A 24,355-nucleotide genomic window follows, 5' to 3' on the forward strand; every position below is an offset into this window, starting at 1 on the left:
AGCAGATGGATTTGCATATGGTGATGTCATCCAAGCAGTGGGTCAAAGTTGGCTTCAACCCTCGTCTGCATATGAAAAGAGAAAAGGGGCGTGCAGGGCATGGCGGCCTTTTGCAGCGCTTGGATGACCCCTAGTTCGCATTACACACCTCCACCCTCCTTCGGTGTGGGGCTCATGTTGGCTATGCCCCAGCCCCTGAAGCATTCAAGCTGATTTCTTGCAGCAGCTGGGCACTGTAACTGCTCCAGAGCTACTCTGTAAGGCAAGTAAAAGGGTGTGGACCCTGCAGCACTACCTGTAGTTCGCATTGTGCGTTGGAAGGCACGAAGTAAGCAGACGGGAGAAGTCAGGATAGTGCGCAAGGGCATAGAAGGGAGCGGCTCAAGAAAAGAGAAGTGGAAACAGACAGCAAACTAGGCTGGAGAGAGACCTGAGACAAAGAGATCTGAATTATACGAGAGCCGACGAGGGGAAACACAAATTATGCAGTCAAGTTTCCCACATTTTGGGGAAATCGCAGGAGCAGCACACCCAGAGTGCTATGGTTGAGCCTTGCCCTGGGAGAAGCACCTTCATGATCATAGTATCTCACCTGGCAGGTAAGTAGGAGTTGGGCTAGAGCTGGGGAGGGTCGCTGCTCGGGTTCCCCCCTGTGAAGTGAAGGAGATCCAACTGAGGCAGCACCAGGGAACTCTTGAAAGAAGAACAAGGCTAGAGGAAGATCTGAGACAAAGAAATCTGACTTTTACCAGAGCTGACCAGAGGAAAGCACAAACACAGTCTCCCACTACCACAAATAATGCAGTCAAGTTTCCCACATTTGGGGAAATCACAGGGGTCAGCATACCCAAAATGCAATGAATGAACCTCACCCTGGGAGAAAAATCTTCATGACCATGGTATCTCCTATGCAAAATAAGTATGATTTGGAATAGGGCTGGGGAGGGCCGCTGCTCATGCACATCTCTGTCAAGTAAAGGAGATTCAACTGAGGCAGCACAAGGGAACTCTCATCTTGGGACAACAACTGCAGGGAGAACATATATTTTCAGATGAACATGGGAGGGCAGAAGACTGCCTAATACTGAAGCACCCCCAAACAACAAACCAAATGCAACAACTAGTGCAAGCATTCCTGGGGGAAGGCCTGCCGCAGATGGATTTGCATATGGTGATGTCATCCAAGCAGTGGGTCAAAGTTGGCTTCAACCCTCGTCTGCATATGAAAAGAGAAAAGGGGCGTGCAGGGCATGGTGGCCTTTTGCGGCGCTTGGCTGACCCCTAGTTTGCATTAAACACCTCCACCCTCCTTTGGTGTGGGGCTCATGTTGGCTATGCCCCAGCCCCTGAAGCATTCAAGCTGATTTCTTGCAGCAGCTGGGCACTGTAACAGCTCCAGAGCTGCTCTGTAAGGCAAGTAAAAGGGTGTGGGCCCTGCAGCACTACCTGTAGTTCGCATTGTGCGTTGGAAGGCACAAAGTAAGCAGACAGGAGGAGAAGTCAGGATAGTGCGCAAGGGCATAGAAGGGAGCGGCTCAAGAAAAGAGAAGTGGAAACAGACAGCAAACTAGGCTGGAGAGAGACCTGAGACAAAGAGATCTGAATTATACGAGAGCCGACCAGGGGAAACACAAATTATACAGTCAAGTTTCCCACATTTGGGGAAATCGCAGGAGCAGCACACCCAGAGAACAATGGGTTAGCCTTGCCCTGGGAGAAGCACCTTCATGATCATAGTATCTCACCTGGCAGGTAAGTAGGAGTTGGGCTAGAGCTGGGGAGGGTCGCTGCTCGGGTACCCCCCTGTAAAGTGAAGGAGATCCAACTAAGGCAGCACAAGGGAACTCTCGAAAGAAGAACAAGGCTAGAGGAAAATCTGAGACAAAGAAATCTGACTTTTACCAGAGCTGACCAGAGGAAAGCACAAACACAGTCCCCCACTACCACAAATAATGCAGCTGAGTTTCCCACATTTGGGGAAATCACAGGGGTCAGCATACCCAAAATGCAATGAATGAACCTCACCCTGGGAGAAAAATCTTCATGACCATGGTATCTCCTATGCAAAATAAGTATGATTTGGAATAGGGCTGGGGAGGGCCGCTGCTCATGCACATCTCTGTCAAGTAAAGGAGATTTAACTGAGGCAGCACAAGGGAACTCTCATCTGGGGACAACAACTGCAGGGAGAACACATATTTTCAGATGAACATGGGAGGGCAGAAGGCTGCCTAATACTGAAGCACCCCCAAACAACAAACCAAATGCAACAACTAGTGCAAGCATTCCTGGGGGAAGTTCTGCAGAAGACGGATTTGCATACGGTGATGTCATCCAAGCAGTGGGTCAAAGTTGGCTTCAACCCTCATCTGCATATGAAAAGAGAAAAGGGGCGTGCAGGGCATGGCGGCCTTTTGCGGTGCTTGGATGACCCCTAGTTCGCATTAAACACCTCCACCCTCCTTTGGTGTGGGGCTCATGTTGGCCATGCCCCATCCCCTGAAGCATTCAAGCTGATTTCTTGCAGCAGCTGGGCACTGTAACAGCTCCAGAGCTGCTCTGTAAGGCAAGTAAAAGGGTGTGGGCCCTGCAGCACTACCTGTAGTTTGCATTGTGCATTGGAAGGCACAAAGTAAGCAGACGGGAGGAGAAGTCAGGATAGTGCACAAGGGTATAGAAGGGAGCGGCTGAAGAAAAGAGAAGTGGAAACAGACAGCAAACTAGGCTGGAGAGAGACCTGAGACAAAGAGATCTGAATTATACGAGAGCCGACCAAGGGAAACACAAATTATGCAGTCAAGTTTCCCACATTTGGGGAAATCGCAGGGGCAGCACACCCAGAGTGCAATGGGTGAGCCTTGCCCTGGGAGAAGCACCTTCATGATCATAGTATCTCACCTGGCAGGTAAGTAGGAGTTGGGCTAGAGCTGGGGAGGGTCGCTGTTCGGGCACCCCCCTGTCAAGTGAAAGAGATCCAACTGAGGCAGCACAAGGGAACTCTCGAAAGAAGAACAAGGCTAGAGGAAGATCTGAGACAAAGAAATCTGACTTTTTCCAGAGCTGGCCAGAGGAAAGCACAAACACAGTCCCCCACTACCACAAATAATGCAGTCGAGTTTCCCACATTTGGGGAAATCACAGGGGTCAGCATACCCAGAATGCAATGAATGAACCTCACCCTGGGAGAACAATCTTCATGACCATGGTATCGCCTATGCAAAATAAGTATGATTTGGGATAGGGCTGGGGAGGGCCGCTTCTCAGGCACATCTCTGTCAAGTAAAGGAGATTCAACTGAGGCAGCACAAGGGAACTCTCATCTGGGGACAACAACTGCAGGGAGAACACATATTTTCAGATGAACATGTGAGGGCAGAAGGCTGCCTAATACTGAAGCACCCCCAAACAACAAACCAAATGCAACAACTAGTGCAAGCATTCCTGGGGGAAGGCCTGCAGCAGATGGATTTGCATATGGTGATGTCATCCAAGCAGTGGGTCAAAGTTGGCTTCAACCCTCGTCTGCATATGAAAAGAGAAAAGGGGCGTGCAGGGCATGGCGGCCTTTTGCAGCGCTTGGATGACCCCTAGTTTGCATTACACACCTCCTCCCTCCTTCGGTGTGGGGCTCATGTTGGCTATGCCCCAGCCCCTGAAGCATTCAAGCTGATTTCTTGCAGCAGCTGGGCACTGTAACTGCTCCAGAGCTACTCTGTAAGGCAAGTAAAAGGGTGTGGGCCCTGCAGCACTACCTGTAGTTCGCATTGTGCGTTGGAAGGCACGAAGTAAGCAGACGGGAGAAGTCAGGATAGTGCGCAAGGGCATAGAAGGGAGCGGCTCAAGAAAAGAGAAGTGGAAACAGACAGCAAACTAGGCTGGAGAGAGACCTGAGACAAAGAGATCTGAATTATACGAGAGCCGACGAGGGGAAACACAAATTATGCAGTCAAGTTTCCCACATTTGGGGAAATCGCAAGAGCAGCACACCCAGAGTGCAATGGTTGAGCCTTGCCCTGGGAGAAGCACCTTCATGATCATAGTATCTCACCTGGCAGGTAAGTAGGAGTTGGGCTAGAGCTGGGGAGGGTCGCTGCTCGGGTTCCCCCCTGTGAAGTGAAGGAGATCCAACTGAAGCAGCACCAGGGAACTCTCGAAAGAAGAACAAGGCTAGAGGAAGATCTGAGACAAAGAAATCTGACTTTTACCAGAGCTGACCAGAGGAAAGCACAAACACAGTCCCCCACTACCACAAATAATGCAGTCGAGTTTCCCACATTTGGGAAAATCACAGGGGTCAGCATACCCAGAATGCAATGAATGAACCTCACCCTGGGAGAACAATCTTCATGACCATGGTATCTCCTATGCAAAATAAGTATGATTTGGGATAGGGCTGGTGAGGGCCGCTGCTCAGGCACATCTCTGTCAAGTAAAGGAGATTCAACTGAGGCAGCACAAGGGAACTCTCATCTTGGGACAACAACTGCAGGGAGACCACATCTTTTCAGATGAACATGGGAGGGCGGAAGGCAGCCTAATACTGAAGCACCATCAAATATCAAACCATGGCCCTCATTCCGAGTTGATCGCTCGCAAGGCGATTTTAGCAGAGTTACACACGCTAAGCCGCCGCCTACTGGGAGTGAATCTTAGCTTCTTAAAATTGCGACCGATGTATTCGCAATATTGCGATTACAAACTACTTAGCAGTTTCAGAGTAGCTTCAGACTTACTCGGCATCTGCGATCAGTTCAGTGCTTGTCGTTCCTGGTTTGACGTCACAAACACTCCCAGAGTTCGCCCAGACACTCCCCCGTTTCTCCGGCCACTCCTGCGTTTTTTCCGGAAACTGTAGCGTTTTTTCCCACACGCCCATAAAACGGCCTGTTTCCGCCCAGTAACACCCATTTCCTGTCAATCACATTACGATCGCCGGAGCGAAGAAAAAGCCGTGAGTAAAAATACTTTCTTCATTGTAAAATTACTTGGCGCAGTCGCAGTGCGAATATTGCGCATGCGTACTAAGCAGAATTTCACTGCGATGCGATGAAATTTACAGAGCGAACGACTCGGAATGAGGGCCCATATGCAACAACTAGTACAAGCACTCCTGGGGGAAGGTCTGCAGCAGACGGATTTGCATACGGTGATGTAAATCCAAGCAGTGGGCCAAAGTTGACTGGAACCCTCATCTGCATATGAAAAGAGAAAAGGGGCATGCAGGGCATGGCGGCCTTTTGCAGTGCTTGGATGACCCCTAGTTCGCATTAAACACCTCCACCCTCCTTTGGTGTGGGGCTCATGTTGGCCATGCCCCATCCCCTGATGCATTCAAGCTGATTTCTTGCAGCAGCTGGGCACTGTAACAGCTCCAGAGCTGTTCTGTAAGGCAAGTAAAAGGGTGTGGGCCCTGCAGCACCACCTCTTGTTCGCATTGTGCGTTGGAAGGCACAAATTAAGCAGACGGGAGGAGAAGTCAGGATAGTGCGCAAGGGCATTCTTTTCTCTTAGTCCGGGGGCAAGGCTTCAAAATGGGGTCTGCAACGGAGGAGACACAGGGGGCGTGGTCACAGCAGCTTTTCTCTACAGTCTGCACCAGCAGGAGCCTACACCATTTTTTATGATCACGCTGAACTGCAGTGCGACTGCAATTACAGCATGGTCAAGAAGGGAGGCGTCATGCTGGGTGGCCATGCCCTGTCACTGTGCAGGAGCCAGCACCGCTCACACACTAGTCCCCGGGTGCAGCCCCCAACCCCCGGGACACCCGGAGCAACAAAATGTAGATTCAGGCCACCAGGCCACGCCCCTACCTATGAAACCATGCCTCCTTTTTACCATTGCGCTGTTTATCTGCGCGCACTGCATTACAATCTCCCTCGCCACCTCTCTGGGTGTCACCAGTGATAGTGACACCTCTGCCATGCTTGTAGCAGCTGGTCCTAAGATCTACGCCTCAAGCCCTGAGTGTTTGCCCTTGTGACTTGTTGATCATCATAGCGAAGCAGATGCTTACAGAAAACTGCAGGGGCTTAGATTGAAAATAAAAACAATTGATGGGTATAAGGTAGAGAGGAGCGGGTTCGGTTCTCCGAGAACCGAATTCCCCACGAACTCCACGTGGTTTACATTGGTCCGAGGCAGGCTCGGTTGTTCCTGCCTGACTCGGAAAACCTGAACAAGGGAAAATGTCATCATCCCGCTGTCAGATTCTCGTGAGATTCGGATTCCATATAAAGAGCTGCGCGTTGCTGCCATTTTTACTCGTGCATTGAAGAGAGAGCGGAGAGGACGTGGCTATGTTCTCTCAGTGGAAATCTCAATATCAGTGCTCAGTATCAGTGGTTACTTATTGCTGCTCAGTAATACTAGTAGTGTGTCTCTCCTGCTCAGTGTCAGTTCTCAGTAGTATCCTCATCAGTGCTCAGTATCACTGCTCATTGTCTTGTGCTGCATTGTGGTGCTCAGCATACTACAGTACATTACTAATAGTCCAGTGCTGCATCTTGCTGCTCAGTGTCAGTTCTAGTATCCTCATCAGTGCTCACTATCACTGCTCATTGCATTGTGGTGTTCTGTATACTACAGTAACATAGTAATATAGTATATATAGAGGAGCGGGTTCGGTTCTCCGAGAACCGAATTCCCGACGAACTCCACGTGGTTTACATTGGTCCGAGGCAGGCTCGGTTGTTCCCGCCTGACTCGGAAAACCTGAACAAGGGAAAATGTCATCATCCCGCTGTCGGATTCTCGCGAGATTCGGATTCCATATAAAGAGCTGCGCGTTGCCGCCATTTTTACTCGTGCATTGAAGAGAGAGCGGAGAGGACGTGGCTATGTTCTCTCAGTGGAAATCTCAATATCAGTGCTCAGTATCAGTGGTTACTTATTGCTGCTCAGTAATACTAGTAGTGTGTCTCTCCTGCTCAGTGTCAGTTCTCAGTAGTATCCTCATCAGTGCTCAGTATCACTGCTCATTGTCTTGTGCTGCATTGTGGTGCTCAGCATACTACAGTACATTACTAATAGTCCAGTGCTGCATCTTGCTGCTCAGTGTCAGTTCTAGTATCCTCATCAGTGCTCACTATCACTGCTCATTACATTGTGGTGTTCTGTATACTACAGTAACATAGTAATATAGTAACATATGGTAACATAGTTTTTGAGGTTGAATAGAGGCAAATTGCCCATCGTGTTCAACCTGTTTTAAGTTGTGATGATTCTACATACTTGCTGAATAATGTTTTATGACTAGTTAGCTACTATAACTCATGTTACCCCCGGATTAACCATGTTGATATTTTAAGTATTATAACCTTGGATAGCTTTTTCATTCAGAAATGTATCCATTCCTTTTTTAAATCCAATTACAGAGTCCGCCATTACCACCTTCCCTGGCAGGGAATTCCACATCCTGATTGCCCTAACAGTGAAGATCATAGTATCTCACCTGGCAGGTAAGTAGGAGTTGGGCTAGAGCTGTGGAGGATTGCTGCTCGGGCACCCCCTGTCAAGTGAAGGAGATCCAACTGAGGCAGCACAAGGGAACTCTCGAAAGAAGAACAAGGCTAGAGGAAGATCTGAGACAAAGAAATCTGACTTTTACCAGAGCTGACCAGAGGAAAGCACAAACACAGTCCCCCACTACCACAAATAATGCAGTCGAGTTTCCCACATTTGGGGAAATCACAGGGGTCAGCATACCCAGAGTGCAATGAATGAACCTCACCCTGGGAGAACAATCTTCATGACCATGGTATCTCCTATGCAAAATAAGTATGATTTGGGATAGGGCTGGGGAGGGCCGCTGCTCAGGCACATATCTGTCAAGTAAAGGAGATTCAACTGAGGCAGCACAAGGGAACTCTCATCTGGGGACAACAACTGCAGGGAGAACACATATTTTCAGATGAACATGGGAGGGCAGAAGGCTGCCTAATACTGAAGCACCCCCAAACAACAAACCAAATGCAACTACTAGTGCAAGCATTCCTGGGGGAAGGCCTGCAGCAGATGGATTTGCATATGGTGATGTCATCCAAGCAGTGGGTCAAAGTTGGATTCAACCCTCGTCTGCATATGAAAATAAAAAAGGGGTGTGCAGGGCATGGCTGCCTTTTGCGGCGCTTGGATGACCCCTAGTTCGCATTAAACACCTCCACCCTCCTTCGGTGTGGGGCTCATGTTGGCTATGCCCCAGCCCCTGAAGCATTCAAGCTGATTTCTTGCAGCAGCTGGGCACTGTAACAGCTCCAGAGCTGCTCTGTAAAGCAAGTAAAAGGGTGTGGGCCCTGCAGCACTACCTGTAGTTTGCATTGTGCATTGGAAGGCACAAAGTAAGCAGACGGGAGAAGTAAGGATAGTGCGCAAGGCCATAGAATGGAGCGGCTTAAGAAAAGAGAAGTGGAAACAGACAGCAAACTAGGCTGGAGAGAGACCTGAGACAAAGAGATCTGAATTATACGAGAGCCGACCAGGGGAAACACAAATTATGCAGTCAAGTTTCCCACATTTGGGGAAATCGCAGGGGCAGCAAATCCAGAGTGCAATGGGTGAGCCTTGCCCTGGGAGAAGCACCTTCATGATTATAGTATCTCACCTGGCAGGTAAGTAGAAGTTGGGCTAGAGCTGGGGAGGGTCGCTGCTCGGGCACCCCCCTGTCAAGTGAAGGAGATCCAACTGAGGCAGCACAAGGGAACTCTCGAAAGAAGAACAAGGCTAGAGGAAGAACTGAAACAAAGAAATCTGACTTTTACCAGAGCTGACCAGAGGAAAGCACAAACACAGTCCCCCACTACCACAAATAATGCAGTTGAGTTTCCCACATTTGGGGAAATCACAGGGGTCAGCATACCCAGAATGCAATGAATGAACCTCACCCTGGGAGAACAATCTTCAAGACCATGGTCTCTCCTATGCAAAATAAGTATGATTTGGGATAGGGCTGGGGAGGGCCGCTGCTCAGGCACATCTCTGTCAAGTAAAGGAGATTCAACTGAGGCAGCACAAGGGAACTCTCATCTGGGGACAACAACTGCAGGGAGAACACATATTTTCAGATGAACATGGGAGGGCAGAAGGCTGCCTAATACTGAAGCACCCCCAAACAACAAACCAAATGCTACAACTTTGCAAAAGCATATACTGAAAAAGGCTAATAAGCATTCATCTAGAACGTTTCCTAGAAACATTTTAAAAAGTCAATAATGTGGAGAGTTTTTGTAAGATGTTTCTTCCATCAACCAATGAAGAAACACATTGGTACTTTCCCATGATGAGTGAGTGCTTCAGGATCTCTTGCACATACATGTGCAGCAGAGTACTGTAATGGAAGCATGCTGGGTCCATAACCCAGAGGTAGGCAGATTGAAACTATCCTCTGCTATATGCATTTTTTTTGTTAATTAAAGTAATCCAAAACTGGGATTGACATTTTTGCTCTTTTATTTTTACTTAAAGTACAATAACTTTTACCATTTTAATTTGTTTTAATAGTATATTGACAGTATTGTTTTCTTTCAAAAATTCACTTAATTTTCTTTTCTGTGTGCTAATTAGATATCACCTTGTTTTCACATTAAATAGACTACCACATGAGAAAGCAGCAAGGATGCAGTGGCGTTAATGTTTCCTGGTGGTAGTGGGGGACTGTGTTTGTGCTTTCCTCTGGTCAGCTCTGGTAAAAGTCAGATTTCTTTGTCTCAGATCTTCCTCTAGCCTTGTTCTTCTTTCGAGAGTTCCCTTGTGCTGCCTCAGTTGGATCTCCTTCACTTGACAGGGGCGTACCCGAGCAGCGACCCTCCCCAGCACTAGCCCAACTCCTACTTACCTGCCAGGTGAGATACTATGATCATGAAGGTGCTTCTCCCAGGGCAAGGCTCACCCATTGCACTCTGGGTGTGCTGCTCCTGCGATTTCCCCAAATGTGGGAAACTTGACTGCATAATTTGTGTTTCCCCTGGTCGGCTCTCGTATAATTCAGATCTCTTTGTCTCAGGTCTCTCTCCAGCCTAGTTTGCTGTCTGTTTCCACTTCTCTTTTCTTAAACCGCTCCCTTCTATGCCCTTGCGCACCTTAATTAAATCTAACTCTGATTACGTCAGAGAAGGCCAGGTACCCTACACCATAAGAGGGGGTTTGAAATTTTGACTTGTCTACTTAAAGATCACCAAAATCTGATCACAAGGTCAATTACATCACTGGGTGGGAACCTTTTGGTTAATAGCCCATGTAAGTGCAAGAGATCCTGAAGCACTCACTCATCATGGGAAAGTACCAATGTGTTTCTTACAAAAATTCTCCAGATTATTGACTTTTTAAAGTTTTTCTAGGAAACGTTCTAGATGAATGCTTATTAGCCTTTGTCAGTATGTACTTTCGCAAAGTGTCGCTATGGCGCAATCAGTTAGTGTGTATGGCTATTAACCTAAAGGTTGGTGATTCAATCCCACCCAGGGACGTAATTGACCTTGTTATCAGATTTTGGTGATCTTTAAGTAGACAAGTCAAAATTTCAAACCCCCTCTTATGGTGTAGGGTACCCGGCCTTCTCTGATGTAATCAGAGTTAGATTTTATTAAGTGATTTTATAAAAAACAGCTAGGAAGCACAATTTAGCAGTGGGTTGCAGAGAAAAAAAATTATGCTGGCAGAAAAGTCCAATTGAGTGATTAAACAGCTCTTCATTTTCTGATTTTATGTTTATGCTAACAAATTTGCTCTCTGAAAAGTGTCCACAAAGCCAAGTCTCTGATTAACACCTTTAGTAGGAATGGTTTTTCACCTATTACTGAATTAAACTTGCTTCATTGGAAAGGCAGCAAGATGCATCCTCATTTCAATGTCTACTGAAATAATACAGGTTGACACCAGGAAACATAAACGTCACTGCATCCTTGCTGCTTCCTCAAGGGGAAGTCTGTTTAATGTGAAAACAAGGTGATATCTAATCAGCACACAGGTAAGGAATTAAGAAAATCTTTCTTTATGGGTGAAGATGTTTCTCACAAAATTGTTGCACCAAGGCATCATTGAAATTAAAGCTGGAAAGATGATTTTAATATATCACTTGTATATTTTGTACTGCTCTTCTGGTGACAATGTAGTTTGTTTTTGTCAATTACCATTTTAATAATAGGGTAAAGAAAATTAAGTGGATTTTTGAAAGAAAACAATACTGTCAATATACTATTAAAACAAATTAAAATGGTAAAAGTTATTGTACTTTAAGTAAAAATAAAAGAGCAAAAATATCAATCCCAGTTTTGGATTACTTTAATTAACAAAAAACAATGCATATAGCAGAGGATAGTTTCAATCTGCCTACCTCTGGGTTATGGACCCAGCATGCTTCCATTACAGTACTCTGCTGCACATGTAAGTGCAAGAGATCCTGAAGCACTCACTCATCATGGGAAAGTACCAATGTGTTTCTTCATTGGTTGATGGAAGAAACATCTTACAAAAACTCTCCAGATTATTGACTTTTTAAAGTTTTTCTAGGAAACGTTCTAGATGAATGCTTATTAGCCTTTGTCAGTATGTACTTTCGCAAAGTGTCTCTGAGGCACAAACAGTTAGCGTGTTCAGTTGTTAACCAAAAGGTTGGTGGTTCAATCCCACCTAGGGACGTAATTGACCTTGTTATCAGATTTTGGTGATCTTTAAGTAGACAAGTAAAAATTTCAAACCACCTCTTATGGTGTAGGGTACCTGGCCTTCTCTGATGTAATCAGAGTTAGATTTGATTAAGTGATTTTATAAAAAAAACAGCCACAAAGCACAATTTAGCAGTGGGTTGCAGAGAAAAAGAAATATGCTGGCAGAAAAATCCAATTGAGTGATTAAACAGCTCTTCATTTTCTGGCTTTATTTTTATGCTAACAAATTTGTGCTCTGAAAAGTGTCCACAAAGCCAAGTATCTGATTATCACCTTTGTAGGGATGGTTTTTCACCTATTATTAAATTAAACTTGCTTCATTGGAAAGGCAGCAAGTGATGTCATCCAAGCAGTGGGTCAAGGTTGGCTTCAAACCTCGTCTGCTTATGAAAAGAGAAAAGGGGTATGCAGGGCATGGCGGCCTTTTGCGGTGCTTGGATGACCCCTAGTTCGCATTAAATAATGCAGTCGAGTTTCCCACATTTGGGGAAATCACAGGGGTCAGCATACCCAGAATGCAATGAATGAACCGCACCCTGGGAGAACAGTCTTCATGACCATGGTATCTCCTATGCAAAATAAGTATGATTTGGGATAGGGCTGGGGAGGGCCGCTGCTCAGGCACATCTCTGTCAAGTAAAGGAGATTCAACTGAGGCAGCACAAGGGAACTCTCATCTGGGGACAACAACTGCAGGGAGAACACATATTTTCAGATGAACATGGGAGGGCAGAAGGCTGCCTAATACTGAAGCACCCCCAAACAACAAACCAAATGCAACAACTAGTGCAAGCATTCCTGGGGGAAGGCCTGCAGCAGATGGATTTGCATATGGCGATGTCATCCAAGCAGTGGGTCAAAGTTGGCTTCAACCCTCGTCTGCATATGAAAAGAGAAAAGGGGCGTGCAGGGCATGGCGGCCTTTTGCGGCACTTGGATGACCCCTAGTTCGCATTAAACACCTCCACCCTCCGTCGGTGTGGGGCTCATGTTGGCTATGCCCCAGCCCCTGAAGGATTCAAGCTGATTTCTTGCAGCAGCTGGGCACTGTAACAGCTCCAGAGCTGCTCTGTAATGCAAGTAAAAGGGTGTGGGCCCTGCAGCACTACCTGTAGTTCGCATTGTGCGAGACCCCTAGTTCGCATTAAACACCCCCACCCTCCTTCGGTGTGGGGCTCATGTTGGCCATGCCCCAGCCCCTGAAGCATTCACGCTGATTTCTTGCAGCAGCTGGGCACTGTAACAGCTCAAGAGCTGCTCTGTAAGGCAAGTAAAAGGGTGTGGGCCCTGCAGCACTACCTGTAGTTTGCATTGTGCATTGGAAGGCACAAAGTAAGCAGACGGGAGGAGAAGTCAGGATAGTGCACAAGGGTATAGACGGGAGGGGCTCAAGAAAAAAGAAGTGGAAACAGACAGCAAACTAGGCTTCCAATGCACAATGCAAACTACAGGTAGTGCTGCAGGGCCCACACCCTTTTACTTGCCTTACAGAGCAGCTCTGGAGCTGTTTAATCACTCAATTGGATTTTTCTGCCAGCATAATTTTTCTCTTACGTCCTAGAGGATGCTGGGGACTCCGTAAGGACCATGGGGGATAGACGGGCTCCGCAGGAGACATGGGCACTTTAAGAAAGACTTTAGATCTGGGTGTGCACTGGCTCCTCCCTCTATGCCCCTCCTCCAGACCTCAGTTTACTACTGTGCCCAGAGGAGACTGGGTGCTTTTCAGGGAGCTCTCCTGAGTTTCCTGACAGAAAGTATATTTGTTAGATTTTTTTATTTTCAGGGAGCCTGCTGGCAACAGACTCCCTGCATCGAGGGGCGGAGGGGAGAGATGCACACCTACTTCTGTGAGTTGATAGGCTCTGCTTCTTAGGCTACTGTACAGCATTAGCTCCAGAGGGATCGGTACGCAGGTCTCACCCTCGCCGTCCGTCCCAGAGCCGCGCCGCCGTCCCCCTCGCAGAGCCGGAAGATAGAAGCCGGGTGAGTATGAGAAGAAAAGAAGACTTCAGAGGCGGCGGAAGACTTCATGATCTTCACTGAGGTAACGCACAGCAGTAAAGCTGTGCTCCATTGCTCCCATACACCTCACACACGGCAGTCAGTGTAAGGGTGAAGGGCGCAGGGGGGACGCCCTGGGCAGCAATATAGACCTCTCTTTGGCAAAATAAATATATATGCAGCTAGGCACTGTATATATATATAAGAGCCCCCGCCATTTTTTTACTATATTTGAGCGGGACAGAAGCCCGTCGCTGAGGGGGTGGGGCTTCTCCCTCAGCACTCACCAGCGCCATTTTCTCCACAGCACCGCTGAGGGGAAGCTCCATGGACTCTCCCCTGCTTATACCACGGTAGAAAGAGGGTCTTAAAGAAGAGAGGGCACATAATTAGGCGCATATATATATGGAAATACAGCGCTACTGGGTAAACATAAAATGATTGTGTTTTTTTCCTGGGTCATATAGCGCTGGGGTGTGTGCTGGCATACTTTCTCTCTCTGTCTCTCCAAAGGGCCTTGTTGGGGAACTGTCCTCAGATAAGAGGATTCCCTGAGTGTATGGTGTGTCGGTACACGTGTGTCGACATGTCTGAGGTAGAAGGCTCTCCTAGAGAGGAGCAGGAGCAAATTAATGTGGTGTCTCCATCGACAACGCCGACACCTGACTGGATGGATATGTGGAATGTTTTAAGTGCTAATGTAAACTTATTACACAAGAGATTAGACAAAGCTGAAGCTAGGGAACAGTCAGGGAGTCAACCCATGCCTGTCCCTATGTCGCAGGGACCTTCGGGGTCTCAAAAGCGCCCACTATCCCAAATAGTTGACACAGATACCGACACGGATTCTGACTCCAGTGTCGACTACGATGATGCAAAGTTACAACCAAAATTGGCTAAATGTATTCGATATATGATTATTGCAATAAAAGATGTTTTGCACATCACAGAGTCCCCTGTCCCTGACACGAGGGTACACATGTATAAGGGAAAGAAACCTGAGATAACCTTTCCCCCCTCACATGAGTTGAACGAATTATGTGAAAAAGCTTGGGAATCTCCAGACAAAAAGCTGCAGATTCCCAAAAGGATTCTTATGGCGTATCCTTTCCCGCCAATGGACAGGATACGGTGGGAATCCTCCCCTAGGGTGGATAAAGCATTGACACGCTTATCCAAAAAGGTAGCGCTGCCATCCCAGGATACGGCTACCATCAGGGACCCTGCTGACCGCAAGCAGGAGGTTACCCTAAAGTCCATTTACACACATTCTGGTACCTTACTCAGACCGGCAATTGCGTCGGCCGAGGTTGTAGCGCGGTGGCAGCATGGACAGATACCTTATCAGCAGAGATTGAGACCCTAGATAAGGATGCTATGTTATTGACCATAGGGCATATAAAAGATGCTGTCCTATATATGAGAGATGCTCAAAGTGACATTAGTCTACTGGGTTCTAGAATAAACGCTATGTCGATTTCTGCTAGACGAGTCCTATGGACCCGGCAATGGACAGGTGATGCCGACTCAAAAAGGCATATGGAGGTTTTACCTTACAGGGGTGAGGAATTGTTTGGGGAAGGTCTCTCGGACCTTGTCTCCACAGCTACAGCTGGTAAATCAAATTTTTTGCCTTATATTCCCTCACAGCCTAAGAAAGCACCACATTATCAAATGCAGTCCTTTCGATCACAGAGAAACAAGAAAGTACGAGGTGCGTCCTTTCTTGCCAGAGGTAAGGGCAGAGGGAAGAAGCTGCACAACACAGCTAGTTCCCAGGAACAGAAGTCCTCCCCGGCCTCTACAAAATCCACCGCATGACGCTGGGGCTCCGCTAAAGGAGTCCGCCCAGTTGGGGGCACGTCTTCGAGTTTTCAGCCACATCTGGGTTCATTCGCAGGTGGATCCCTAGGCAATAGAAATTGTTTCTCAGGGTTACAAGCTGAAATTCGAAGAGGTGCCTCCTCGCCGGTTTTTCAAATCGGCCCTACCATCTTCTCCCCAGGAAAGGGAGATAGTGTTAAATGCAATTCACAAATTGTATCTTCAACAGGTGGTGGTCAAGGTTCCCCTGCTTCAACAAGGAAAGGGAAATTATTCGACCCTGTTTGTAGTCCCAAAACCGGACGGTTTGGTCAGACCCATATTAAATTTAAAATCCCTGAACCTATACTTGAAAAGGTTCAAGTTCAAGATGGAATCGCTAAGAGCGGTCATCGCCAGCCTAGAAGGGGGGGATTTTATGATATCTCTGGACATAAAGGATGCATACCTTCATGTACTCATTTATCCACCTCATCAGGCGTACCTAAGATTTGCGGTACAGTATTGTCATTACCAATTTCAGACGTTGCCGTTTGGTCTCTCCAGAATTTTCTCCGAGAATTTTCACCAAGGTAATGACAGAAATTATGGTGCTCCTGCGAAAGCAAGGTGTCACAATTATCCCGTACTTGAACGATCTCCTCATAAAAGCGAGATCAAGAGAGCAGTTGCTGAACAGCGTATAACTTTCATTGAAGGTGTTACAGCAAAACGGCTGGATTCTCAATATCCCGAAGTCGCAGTTGGTTCCTACGACTCGTCTGACTTTGCTTGGGCATTATTCTGGATACGGACCAGAAAAGGGTTTATCTTCCGATAGAAAAGGCCCAGGAACTCATGACTCTGGTCAGGAACCTATTGAAACCAAAACAGGTGTCAGTGCATCACTGCACTCGAGTCCTGGGAATGATGGTGGCATCATACGAGGCCATTCCCTTCGGCAGGTTCCATGCGAGGATCTTGCAATGGGACCTACTGGACAAGTGGTCCGGGTCACATCTACAGATTCATCAGTTGATCACCCTGTCCCCCAGGGCCAGGGTATCTCTCCTGTGGTGGCTGCAGAGTGCTCACCTTCTAGAGGGCCGCAGGTTCGGCATTCAGGACTGGATCCTGGTGACCACGAACGCGAGCCTCCGAGGTTGGGGAGCAGCCACACAGGGAAGAAATTTCCAAGGTCTTTGGTCAAGTCAGGAGACTTGTCTTCACATCAACATCCTGGAGCTAAGGGCCATATACAACGCCCTATGTCAAGCGGAGACCTTACTTCGTGACCAACCAGTTCTGATCCAGTCAGACAACGTCACCGCAGTAGTTCATGTAAACCGCCAAGGCGGCACAAGGAGCAGAGTGGCGATGGCGGAAGCCACCAGAATTCTTCGCTGGGTGGAGAATCATGTAAGCGCACTGTCAGCAGTGTTCATTCCGGGAGTGGACAACTGGGAAGCAGACTTCCTCAGCAGACACGACCTACATCCAGGAGAGTGGGGACTCCATCAGGAAGTCTTCGCACAGATTGCAAGTCGGTGGGGACTGTTCCAGATAGACATGATGGCGTCCCGCCTCAACAAAAAGCTACAGAGGTATTGCACCAGGTCAAGAGACCCTCAGGCAGTAGCTGTTTAAACAGCTCTTCATTTTCTGATTTTATGTTTATGCTAACAAATTTGCTCTCTGAAAAGTGTCCACAAAGCCAAGTCTCTGATTAACACCTTTGTAGGAATGGTTTTTCACCTATTACTGAATTAAACTTGCTTCATTGGAAAGGCAGCAAGATGCATCCTCATTTCAATGTCTACTGAAATAATACAGGTTGACACCAGGAAACATTAACGCCACTGCATCCTTGCTGCTTTCGCATGTGGAAGTCTGTTTAATGTGAAAACAAGGTGATATCTAATTAGCACACAGGTAAGGAATTAAGAAAATCTTTATTTAAGGGTGAAGGTGTTTCTCACAAAATCGTTGCCCCAATGCATCATTGAAATTCAAGCTGGAAAGATGATTTTAATATATCACTTGTACATTTTGTATTGCTCTTCTGGTGACAATGTAGTTTGTTTTTGTCAATTACCATTTTAATAATAGGGTAAAGAAAATTAAGTGGATTTTTGAAAGAAAACAATACTGTCAATATACTATTAAAACAAATTAAAATGGTAAAAGTTATTGTACTTTAAGTAAAAATAAAAGAGCAAAAATATCAATCCCAGTTTTGGATTACTTTAATTAACAAAAAAAAATGCATATAGCAGAGGATAGTTTCAATCTGCCTACCTCTGGGTTATGGGCCCAGCATGTTTCCATTGCAGTACTCTGCTGCACATGTAAGTGCAAGAGATCCTGAAGCACTCACTCATCATGGGAAAGTACCAATGTGTTTCTTCGTTGGTTGATGGAAGAAACATCTTACAAAAACTCTCCAGATTATTGACTTTTTAAAGTTTTTCTAGGAAACGTTCTAGATGAATGCTTATTAGCCTTTGTCAGTATGTATGTTTGTAAAGTGTCTCTGTGGCGCAATCGGTTAGTGTGTTTGGTTATTAATCAAAGGGTTGGTGGTTCAATCCCACCCAGCGATGTAATTGACCTTGTTATCAGATTTTGGTGATCTTTAAGTAGACAAGTCAAAATTTCAAACCCCCTTCTTATGGTGTAGGGTACCTGGCCTACTCTGATGTAATCAGAGTTAGATTTGAATCAGTGATTTTATAAAAAAAACAGCTAGGAAGCACAATTTAGCAGTGGGTTGCAGAGAAAAAGAAATATGCTGGCAGAAAAATCCAATTGAGTGATTAAACAGCTCTTCATTTTCTGGCTTTATTTTTATGCTAACTAATTTGTTCTCTGAAAAGTGTCCACAAAGCCAAGTATCTGATTAACATATTTGTAGGGATGGTTTTTCACCTATTACTAAATTAAACTTGCTTCATTGGAAAGGCAGCAAGATGCATCCTCATTTCAATATCTACTGAAATAATACAGGTTGACACCAGGAAACATTAACGCCACTGCATCCTTGCTGCTTTCTCATGTGGAAGTCTGTTTAATGTGAAAACAAGGTGATATCTAATTAGCACACAGGTAAGGAATTAAGAAAATCTTTATTTAAGGGTGAAGATGTTTCTCACAAAATCGTTGCCCCAATGCATCATTGAAATTCAAGCTGGAAAGATGATTTTAATATATCACTTGTACATTTTGTATTGCTCTTCTGGTGACAATGTAGTTTGTTTTTGTCACTTACCATTTTAATAATCGGGTAAAGAAAATTAATTGGATTTTTGAAAGAAAACAACACTGTCAATATACTATTAAAACAAATTAAAATGGTAAAAGTTATTGTACTTTAAGTAAAAATAAAAGCTAAAATATCAATCCCAGTTTTGGATTACTTTAATGAACAAAAAAAATGCATATAGCAAAGGATAGTATCAATCTGCCTACCTCTGGGTTATGGGCCCAGCATGCTTCCATTGCAGTACTCTGCTGCACATGTAAGTGCAAGAGATCCTGAAGCACTCACTCATCATGGGAAAGTACCAATGTGTTTCTTCATTGGTTGCTGGAAGAAACATCTTACAAAAACTCTCCAGGTTATTGACTTTTTAAAGTTTTTCTAGGAAACGTTCTAGATGAATGCTTATTAGTCTTTGTCAGTATGTACTTTTTGCAAAGTGTCTCTGTGGCGCAATCGGTTAGTGTGTTCAGCTATTAATCAAAAGGTTGGTGGTTCAATCCCATCCAGGGACGTAATTGACCTTGTGATCAAATTTTGGTAATATTTAAGTAGACAAGTCATATAGCAGAGGATAGTTTCAATCTGCCTACCTCTGGGTTATGGACCCAGCATGCTTCCATTACAGTACTCTGCTGCACATGTAAGTGCAAGAGATCCTGAAGCACTCACTCATCATGGGAAAGTACCAATGTGTTTCTTCATTGGTTGATGGAAGAAACATCTTACAAAAACTCTCCAGATTATTGACTATTTAAAGTTTTTATAGGAAACGTTCTAGATGAATGCTTATTAGCCTTTGTCAGTATGGACTTTTGCAAAGTTTCGCTGTGGCGCAATCAGTTAGTGTATACGGCTATTAACCAAAAGGTTGGTGGTTCAATCCCACCCAGGGATGTAATTGAACTTATTATCAGATTTTGTTGATCTTTAAGTAGACAAGTCAAAATTTCGAAAACCCCTGCTATGGTGTAGGGTACCTGGCCTTCTCTGATGTAATCAGAGTTAGATTTGATTCATACTGTTAACTGGGTAGTATATCACAAGTTATACGGTGTGATTGGTGTGGCTGGTATGAATCTTGACCTTGGATTAACAAAAATCCTTTCCTCGTACTGTCCGTCTCCTCTGGGCACAGTTTCTCTAACTGAGGTATGGAGGAGGGGCATAGAGGGAGGAGCCAGTGCACACCCAGATCTAAAGTCTTTCTTAAAGTGCCCATGTCTGCTGCGGAGCCCGTCTATCCCCCATGGTCCTTACGGAGTCCCCATCATCCTCTACGGACTACGAGAAAAAAAAATTACCGGTAGGTTTAAAATGTTATTTTTTTCTCTGCAACCCACTGCTAAATTGTGCTTCCTAGCTGTTTTTTATAAAATCACTTAATTAAATCTAACTCTGATTACGTCAGAGAAGGCCAGGTACCCTACACCATAAGAGGGGGTTTGAAATTTTGACTTGTCTACTTAAAGATCACCAAAATCTGATGACAAGGTCAATTACATCCCTGGGTGGGATTGAACCACCAACCTTTTGGTTAATAGCCCATGTAAGTGCAAGAAATCCTGAAGCACTCACTCATCATGGGAAAGTACCAATGTGTTTCTTACAAAAATTCTCCAGATTATTGACTTTTTAAAGTTTTTCTAGGAAACGTTCTAGATGAATGATTATTAGCCTTTGTCAGTATTGACTTTTGTGGCAAAACTTGGTTTACCCTGCACCAGACTGGTTATAATTGAATGACTAAATCTCAAACAACCAACTAAACAGAAAAAATATATCAAGCCCAAGTGGGCAACTATTCTGACGTTGGAGGTGCTCCCAGGAATAGTGTACCAGATACAGAATGATTTGGTGGGTGTGGAAGAGCCCACATCTTACCAAATAGAAGAAATTCCTATATTTGGAGCACTCTTTTGATGATTAATGATGTGAAAAAGATGAAAACTGTCTATAATTAAAACTTAGCTTTTATTTATCCAATACTCAACTAAAATAAAATAACAGGGGTATATTAGACGTATCAATTACTTATTCCCCTTTTAAACAGTGGTAAAAATATGAATAATTCAAAAAAGAGCAAATATCATCATCTTAAAATTATTTGTATATTTTGCTCAACAATGGATGATAAGAAAAATGATAGTAATCTATCAAACTTATCCAATGAACAGCAGTAATCACAGAAATTAATGACAAAAAAATGATAGTAATCTATCAAAAATATCCTGTGAGCAGCAGAGATGATATTGGTGATATAATTAATTACACCTTGCAGAAAAATACTGCTGTGTATGTGAGATCAGCTTCTCCCCATATTTCACAGAGTAAATCTGTGTTTTAACATCTCTTCCATGTTAAAGAGAAAATAATATCCATGTCTGTTAGAGAATACATAGTTACAATTGGGTTTTACTGCAACATTCTGTCTCCAAAATGATTCATTTGTATCTTGAATGAAAAACTGACACATTAGTGTTGTTTGTCAGGTATGTAACAAATGCAAATAAAGAAAAAACAAGATTATGCTGGCATGGATAGTAGAAAATTAGATAGTGACACTCTAGTCTGCTAGTCCCATCTGCTGTCTAACCTCATTCATGAGCGGAGGAAAGATGAGAGTAGGACCGTCGACTGTGTCACAGAAAAAAGATAGAACTGGCACACTGGCTAGAGACCCCAACGTGGTGTTAGATGGGCCCTGATGCTTATGAGCCTTGCAGGGTCCTAAATGCGCCACTTGGGTCTGAGCCAGAGTCCGAAAATGAAATAAAAAGGCCCACAGTAATAGACTAAATCACAATTGTGTTAATAACACTGCATCATTTAGCAACATTTATTGTGCAATGAGATTGCACAAAACAGACCTGCTCCTAATAAAAAACATTGCTGTTGCTAGGTAACAATTGATATTATCTTAATAGGCACAAGTTAAAACAAAATCACAGGTGTTTATATCCCCAATAATTGCGCCTTGTTTATTGCCATGTTTTTGTATGCGTTGGTACTTGTTATTTTATCAAAATTACCTGCAGGTAACTGGTCAAGTGTGAGACTGTAACTCTGAGGGCAAAGGATAGTCGGCACTCCAGTTCACTGATCCCATCTGCTGTCTGACCTCATCATTGGAGCGGAGGACAGATGAGAGTGGGATCGTGGGTTGTGCCGTGGAAAGAAAGGCAGCGGACGGCAGCCTGAGAAGCCGTATGTGGTGTTAGGCGGACCCTGTTGCCACTTGCCTTGCAGGGTCCGGATGCGCCACCGGAGACCGGGTGTCTGTCCGTGAAAGTGAAAGTTGACAGGAAGAGAGAGAGTGTGTGGGGAGTGTCGGGTGAGTGAGTCTGACCCGTAGGTTATTGTACATTACCACTCGCGATCTCCCCGAACTCGATGGATCATTGCCGCTCAGCCGTTCTGAATGACTGCTGTTGGTCACGGCTCCTCCTGCAGTGAGGAGTCCGTGCGTGAGGCCGTTAGTTGGACGTACGTTTCACCACCTGGGCTTGCTCACCTGGCAGCCTATGGTGGTGTTCAGATGGTGCATTTAAAAAGGGGATCATCAACCAATCCCTTTCCTGAGTTCTTAATTGCCTAATTATGGCATAGGTTTGTTCAGCGCTTCCATCCACCTGGCTGTGCTTATTCTATTGAAGCTCCATAAGTAATAGTTAATATACGTAGACCACTAATTATGGCATAATTTTTGTTAAACAATTCTATCCACCAGGCAGTGCTTATTCTATTAAACCTCCATAAATGAAAGTTAATATATGTGGATCACAATGGAATCAATTAAAGTAATGTTCAAAGCGTATGGTGTGTTAGATCAAAAATATCGAATAACGGTTTAATTAATAAACAGAATTTTTTTATGGAGGATAATGGTTAATCAAATCACAGTTATATAAGCTGAAAATCCAACAGAAAAATAAGATTAAAGACAATGTGCGTTTTCTAAACATACATTTAACATAATTAGAATCGACAATATGTTTCAGGAGATTTAAGCTATGACATTCTTAATGCAGAAATTAATTGATTAGTAAGAGGAAATATCTCCTGTGATAATACTAATAATAATAGTGATATCAAAATAAAAGTAATAATCATAATAGGGATAATAGGAAATAATAATAAAAAATAATGAAAATAGATATAAACATGACCGACCTGTTAATCAAAATATGCCAGTGACAGAGGTTGGTGACCCAATCGTCGTAAGTAAGATAAAAGTGACTGTAATTTACTAATTAATAGACGGTTATGATAAATAATAAATAAATAAAACTCTATTTAGAGGAACAAATCTTGTTCTGGAGATGGAAATATTGTGCATTATCCTCGCCGAATATTCATCTTTGATAATATAACCTTAAAGTTTAGGCTTTCCCGCCAAAGTCCGTATAGAGTAAAATTATGCACTGATGAATACGAAGTTGAAATTTGGGGAAATACGGAGGAGAGAAAAATGCAAAATAAATAAAAGTAATAATGATAATAATAAAAAATAATAAATAAGAATAAAAATGAGTATAAATTTGAAAATAATAGTAATAATAATGATAAATGTAAATGGGTATGAGATAGGTATAGATAAGACAATAAATATAACTGTAAAATAAAAATAAATATAAAGAATGTAAAAATAAGAATAAATATAAATATAAAATTAGAAATTAAAAATGAAACATGAAAATTAAGGATTAGAGATTATAAAGATAAATATAAATATAATTTTTTTTTTTTTTATAAAAGGGGGGTGGGGGGGGGCGGGGGTTTGGGAGGGGGGGGGGGGGAAATGGGTATGGAGGGACCAGGGGGAAAAAAGCGGGGGAGGGGGGGGGGAGGAAAAGGGAGGGGGGGGGAGGGGGGAAAAAGAGGGGGGAAAGGGGGAGGGGGGGGGAGGGAAGTGAAAACAAAAGGGGGAGGAGAAAAGGGGGGTGTAATTGAGGGAAGGGAAAATTGGAAGGGGAGGGGGAAGGGATGACAGAATGGGGAAAAAAAGGGTTAAATAATGGGAAATGGGTGACTACAGTGCAGGGGAGGCTTGTTTGGTTGTTGTGTATCATTAGTGTTGGTGCTCTGTATTGTGAATGTTATGAAACCTGATTGTGTAGAAATTGACTGCAGGTGATTAATTTAGGTTCTATGTGTAGGTCTGCTCGAAAAATCATCGAGCAGATGTAATTGTGACCTGATGGTTGTGGTATCAGAGATGAAAAATATGTGAATAAAAGTGACAAAATTGAAAAAAGTGACATTAAACACAAAATTAAAAGTGCACATGTGAGAAAACACAAAACAAATGTTTGTGGGTGATAAAGATGTTACCTTGATAGGTAATGTCAAAAAGTGTACCTAGTTGTTGTTCAAAACGGTCTAAAGAGTGTGTATATTCAAATAATAAGAATACTAGTGAGTACAGAATGTGTAAGAATTATAGAAATAAAAATAATGATAATAATAGAACTGGTGAAAAGTGGGGAGGAAAGGGAAAGGACGGTGAGTCAAGGAGGACACCAAGGGGGGAGTAGGTTAAAAATTGGGGTAATAGTTGTATATTGTTGAAATATACTGGTGATTTAATTTGCTATTGCAATTATTATGTTGATACATCTAATGA

General features: G+C 44.3%; 10 non-coding genes and 3 pseudogenes across 10 annotated transcripts; 1 reads left to right on the top strand and 12 right to left on the bottom strand.

Annotated features, from left to right (window-relative positions):
• Positions 1-470: 470 nt before the first annotated feature.
• On the bottom strand, positions 471-607 carry LOC134987747 (U1 spliceosomal RNA; annotated as a pseudogene).
• A 152-nt stretch (positions 608-759) lies between these two features.
• LOC134987666 (U1 spliceosomal RNA) lies at positions 760-923 on the bottom strand. Its single transcript, XR_010193253.1, has one exon. It is a non-coding gene; the product is annotated as a U1 spliceosomal RNA (small nuclear RNA).
• Positions 924-1,597: 674 nt separating this feature from the next.
• On the bottom strand, positions 1,598-1,760 carry LOC134987745 (U1 spliceosomal RNA). The gene has a single exon (XR_010193321.1). It is a non-coding gene; the product is annotated as a U1 spliceosomal RNA (small nuclear RNA).
• A 152-nt stretch (positions 1,761-1,912) lies between these two features.
• On the bottom strand, positions 1,913-2,076 carry LOC134987774 (U1 spliceosomal RNA). The gene has a single exon (XR_010193342.1). It is a non-coding gene; the product is annotated as a U1 spliceosomal RNA (small nuclear RNA).
• A 674-nt stretch (positions 2,077-2,750) lies between these two features.
• LOC134987707 (U1 spliceosomal RNA) lies at positions 2,751-2,913 on the bottom strand. The gene has a single exon (XR_010193293.1). It is a non-coding gene; the product is annotated as a U1 spliceosomal RNA (small nuclear RNA).
• Positions 2,914-3,065: 152 nt separating this feature from the next.
• LOC134987790 (U1 spliceosomal RNA) lies at positions 3,066-3,229 on the bottom strand. Its single transcript, XR_010193359.1, has one exon. It is a non-coding gene; the product is annotated as a U1 spliceosomal RNA (small nuclear RNA).
• A 698-nt stretch (positions 3,230-3,927) lies between these two features.
• LOC134987739 (U1 spliceosomal RNA) lies at positions 3,928-4,063 on the bottom strand (annotated as a pseudogene).
• A 152-nt stretch (positions 4,064-4,215) lies between these two features.
• On the bottom strand, positions 4,216-4,379 carry LOC134987715 (U1 spliceosomal RNA). Its single transcript, XR_010193301.1, has one exon. It is a non-coding gene; the product is annotated as a U1 spliceosomal RNA (small nuclear RNA).
• A 3,240-nt stretch (positions 4,380-7,619) lies between these two features.
• Positions 7,620-7,783, bottom strand: LOC134987660 (U1 spliceosomal RNA). Its single transcript, XR_010193248.1, has one exon. It is a non-coding gene; the product is annotated as a U1 spliceosomal RNA (small nuclear RNA).
• Positions 7,784-8,454: 671 nt separating this feature from the next.
• Positions 8,455-8,617, bottom strand: LOC134987741 (U1 spliceosomal RNA). The gene has a single exon (XR_010193320.1). It is a non-coding gene; the product is annotated as a U1 spliceosomal RNA (small nuclear RNA).
• A 152-nt stretch (positions 8,618-8,769) lies between these two features.
• On the bottom strand, positions 8,770-8,933 carry LOC134987773 (U1 spliceosomal RNA). The gene has a single exon (XR_010193341.1). It is a non-coding gene; the product is annotated as a U1 spliceosomal RNA (small nuclear RNA).
• Positions 8,934-9,824: 891 nt separating this feature from the next.
• On the top strand, positions 9,825-9,987 carry LOC134987705 (U1 spliceosomal RNA). Its single transcript, XR_010193291.1, has one exon. It is a non-coding gene; the product is annotated as a U1 spliceosomal RNA (small nuclear RNA).
• Positions 9,988-12,070: 2,083 nt separating this feature from the next.
• LOC134987754 (U1 spliceosomal RNA) lies at positions 12,071-12,249 on the bottom strand (annotated as a pseudogene).
• Between the last annotated feature and the right edge of the window lie 12,106 nt (positions 12,250-24,355).

The sequence above is a fragment of the Pseudophryne corroboree genome, unplaced genomic scaffold (assembly GCF_028390025.1).
Source record: "Pseudophryne corroboree isolate aPseCor3 unplaced genomic scaffold, aPseCor3.hap2 scaffold_1020, whole genome shotgun sequence".
Lineage (NCBI taxonomy): Eukaryota > Metazoa > Chordata > Amphibia > Anura > Myobatrachidae > Pseudophryne > Pseudophryne corroboree.